Genomic DNA, 4746 nt, shown 5'->3' with positions numbered 1-4746 from the left:
CTGATATTTCCTCTTCGGAGAAATTTCGGCGAAGTCCGGTGGGCCATCGTCTCGCGTCGCGTTCCTTGCAGACTCTAGGGTGGGGGGAGGGCGCGATCTACTCTACCTTGTTTTCCATTCTAGTAAATTCACATACCCAGCTATAATTTTAGACTAGCTTCACACTGGCGGTGGATTCATTTATGGTCCACCGCGGCTCCCAGGGGAGGTGATCGCCGAACCCGACCACGTCTCTCCTTGAGGTCGGCTAGAACGGCCTCCCCATGTATCTCTATCGGAGTCCCGGGACTCTCTCCCTGTCCTTGAGGGGGGTGGTAGATTTGTGAGGGGTACCAGAGGAGGGGGGGCTCCTGAAATATTCGGGACATAGGTAGGTAGTATAATAGGGGGTTGAAACAGGCGACACAGCTCTCTCTCGATGATGGAACGTACGCAAGCACGATGATTCCACCCTTGGTACAGACTCGGTCTGTGGGTGAAGCTAAGAGTGAGCCGGTACTCACTTTGGAGACGAAGGATCGGTTGCCCCGACGACCATATTCCATAGATACTCATTCAGGTAGGGAAGGGACGATCCTAGTGACTCTCCGCCCCCCAGGCGAGTACTTCCTCGCCTCCATGTGGCCCGGGCCCAAAAAAGTTGGTCGGGTTGGAAAGCCGGGGGAAATTGCCTCCCCGGGTAACGCCCACCGCAGTCCCGGCTATTGTGGCGGGGGCTGTGTGAAAGCTACCGGCACTAGCAGCCACAGCTGGGCCTTGGGGGGGAAATCGCACTTCCCCTCTCCCGGGAGAAACGTGATACTAACTAACTAACTAACTAGGTGGATGCGCGGAGGACTGCTAACGTCGCAAGTGGCGCCCAGCGCGACAATCCTAAGATGGAGGCGTCGTGCCGATGGGATGAATAGCCGCGTCGCGCTGGGACACACACACACACGCACGCACGCATGCACGCGCGCTCGGCATACACGGTTCCAGACGTGTTACCAGTGTAACGCACCGTATCTACATTCACACATACACACACAAAACGCGATCGCAAACGATCCCCCCCTCAGCCTCTGGCTACAGCAGAGGGGGTAAAAAACTCTTTCGGTGCCTTAGTCGTGCAAAGGGGCTCTGCACGACTGGACGTATAATTCCCACCATAACAGACAGGCCCTGGCAGCCATGAATGATAAATCAAAACCAAAAACACAAACGGATTGGATTAACTGATGACGACAAACACACTAGCACAAGCTGGCAGGACTCTGAAGAGTCACAAACCTCTCCCTCAAATACGAAGACTAAGTCACCCAGAAATAAGGGTAAAAAAATAAGATCATCCTCCCTGAGGGTGAAGACCATGTAATAGAAGGCACCTATAATTTACTACCTAATTTAATTGAAATAGACAGTATAGAAATAAAACAAGGAATGGACTCTAGCCAAGTCCCTCCTTCTGACACACAGACGGATACTGAAGCACCATCCTGAAGAAAGCTACAATGAAATAGCTATTAGACTTTCAAACATCTACAAAGAACTACGAAATATAGGCAGTGAATTAACCTCTAGAGGCGTTAAAACAGTAATAAGAAATCAAGTTAAAAGTATAATGAACGAAATATATGCAGTTTTTTAAATTAATAGTAGCGCTCAAAGGCTATACCTCCTCGAAACGGAGACGAGAAAACTAAAAGAAAGTAATAGGAAACTTATGGATTCTTCAACCCAAATTACCCCTAAAAGATTTAATAAAAAAGTATCGATACAAGCTCAGGTTACTGAGAGGCCACTTATTATTGAAACTCAATAAGGGCAATGACGCCACCGAAACAACCTCAAAAATACAACAAGTTCTCAATAATAAAGCGCAAGTTAAAATAAAACAGCCATCCATGAACGTGGAGTTGAAGGGCCTTGATCCCTTTATAACGAAGGACGAAATTCTTGACGAGCTAAAAACTTCCCTCCAGATTAAAACAGAGGATGTTTTTCAAATCCCTTCGTAAGACCTTTGCCGATGCTCAAAACGCTATTATCGTTCTGTCCGCATCCTACAAAAAAAAATTGGAGAATAACTTGCACCTCAAGATAGTTTTGTCAAACCAAAAATAGCATTCTTGTCTAATATCACGATATGCTGTAAATGTCACGGACCTAGACATATTGGTATAAAATGCTAGTTCAAAAATGTCATTGGTAAAAAATGCGGTAGTGAAGACCATGTTATTGAAAACTGCACTGCAAACACTGACTGCAGGCTGTGTAGAGAGAAAGGTGTGGCCCTCTAAATGCGTGATCATATCACCGGAGCATATAAATGTCCCCAATTTAAGGAATATTACAATAAAAAAAAAGAGAATCTATATCTCAAGTAAAACGCATCTATCCATATTTCTTTTTATGAAAATATTACACTTAAATGTAAACCACTGTAAATTTGCACAACAAATCCTTAGCAGTATAACTGAGGATTATAATGCGGACATACTATCAATTTCGGAAATATACAAATCAAATATTGATTATTTTTCTACACAATTTACCTGTACCGATAAACTGTCTGCTATCGTCCCTCTATCATGCACATATATTCCCAATATCACACTGATTCACTCATCTAAAGGCCTCATAGCGATTGAATATGCCGATTGGGTGCTTTGTTCCGGATACATATCACCTAATGCCAATGCATAAATGGTCACGGAATACTGCAATGAAATACACAAAATTATTAGTGCAAATAAGAATAAAAATATTATCTTTATAGGTGACTTTAATGCAAAGTCATCTTTATGGGGCAGTAAAATTACCGACACTCGCGGTAATATATTTACCAACCTAATAGCTAGACACAATCATATAGTTATTAAACCCAGTGAAGGTCATTCCTTCGAAAGAGGCTCATCGCGATCTACTATCGATTTTGCCTTCGGCTCTTGGAACCATAAATATAACGTAACAGGCACTATCCCAATTATCTTCACAGCCTCAGACCACTATCCCTTAATTTTAGACATAACATTGTAACGAAAAATTCGTTACGGCATCCCCGCGCAACGCCAGCGAGGCACCGCGGGGCAACTACCGTCGCGGCCGCGAGATGGCTACGCGAGCCACGCGGTTCTCGCCGATACGATTGTGCCTCGCAGCTACTAATACCGCGGCGCGAGGCACAATCGGGGCAGATCTCGACTCCCTGCGTACCGGCTCACACCGACCGCAATCGAGCTCTCTGCTTTTTGGCTCCTCCAAGGTACTCAGTCACTGGGGCGCTGTCCCAGTGGCTGCAGGACGCCTTTAACCCAGAGGCCCTCCGACAGTGTCGGGTCAAACCCACTGATCGGGCCATCCCGACCCCTCTTCCCCCGTAGGCCATCACCAGGGGCACCGCCGCGTCCACTCCGCCGCGCCAACCGACTACCGCCGAGCCGCCGTCCGGCTACCGCCGCGTTCCGACCGCCACGCCGCCAACCGAGGGCACCGCCGCGTTCACTCCGCCGCGCCAACCGACTACCGCCGAACCGCCGTCCGGCTACCGCCGCGTTCCGACCGCCGCGCCGCCAACCGAGGGCACCGCCGCGGGCACTCCGCCGCGCCCACCGACTACCGCCGCCCGCCGACTACCGCCGCGTTCACACCGCCGCTAGCCACTAAGAATAGAATCTAAGGACCCCCGACTTTTGTAATCCCCCGAAGACAAATAAACCTGCTGGTTGCCCAGACTACACTCGTCTGATTTGTTCGACCCCTGGCAGCCGACTGAGCTGGCCTCCTTCCTCCGTCCCGTCGCGAAATTTGTCGCAACTCTACGGAGAATAGTTCCTAATACACATGATTTATGTATTAAAAAAGGGACTTATATTACTATATATGGCGGTCAATAATCTCTTACGCCTCGCCCCTATGGTTCTCATCCATAAACCGGGATAATAACCTAAGAACCTTAAAAAGAGCACAAAGAGTTGCTCTAATACGAGTGACTACTGCATATAGAAGAACCGCTAGGGATAATTTATGTATAGTTTCAGGCTTTCCTCCCATTGAGATTTACTTCGAAGCCCTCGACTGGTTTCGGAAAGAATACTCCATGGAAATTACTGACAACTTTATAGCTGACGATAATTCCATCAATTCAAGAACCATCAAAAAAAGGCCCTTAAAAAATAAATGAACGAAAGGATACACGAAAAATGGTGCACATATACAGGGTGAAGCACTTAAAACCAGCCACCTGAATAACTTGACTGCTATTGGTGATAGGAAACAATGCATCAGGCCAAAATTATATGATATCGAGGGGCTGATCATCCGATGTTACTAGGTTTTTGATAGGTGGAGGTGTCAAGAAGATATGAAGGTCATCTCGGTTTTTTTAAATGGAACGGTATGTTTTTTTACTTATATTCTGATAAAGTATTTCAAGACGAATACAATGACCTATTGGAAAGGTCATTCGTAGTCTGGGTTAAGCCAATTGTGATGGACAATAATTTACTTTGAGGAAATGATCAAGCACCGTTGATTTATTTATCTAACAGTAATACACGACTAATACAAATGTTCAAAATGGTGACCTTGAACAGTGAAGCGTTGCTTAACGGATAATACGGCATGTTGAATTTCAGTTGTGTTTATCGCGGCACAAGCTCTTATACGCTCTTTCATATCTTCTTTGATTGTTGGTATTTCATTATACACTTGCTGCTTTAATTTTCCACACAATAGAAGTCCAGAGGTGTTAAAGCTGGAAAACCT

Source organism: Dufourea novaeangliae, unplaced genomic scaffold, assembly GCF_001272555.1.
Source record: "Dufourea novaeangliae isolate 0120121106 unplaced genomic scaffold, ASM127255v1 scaffold26, whole genome shotgun sequence".
Taxonomy (NCBI): Eukaryota; Metazoa; Arthropoda; class Insecta; order Hymenoptera; family Halictidae; genus Dufourea; species Dufourea novaeangliae.
Note: the sequence above shows the minus strand (reverse complement) of the source record.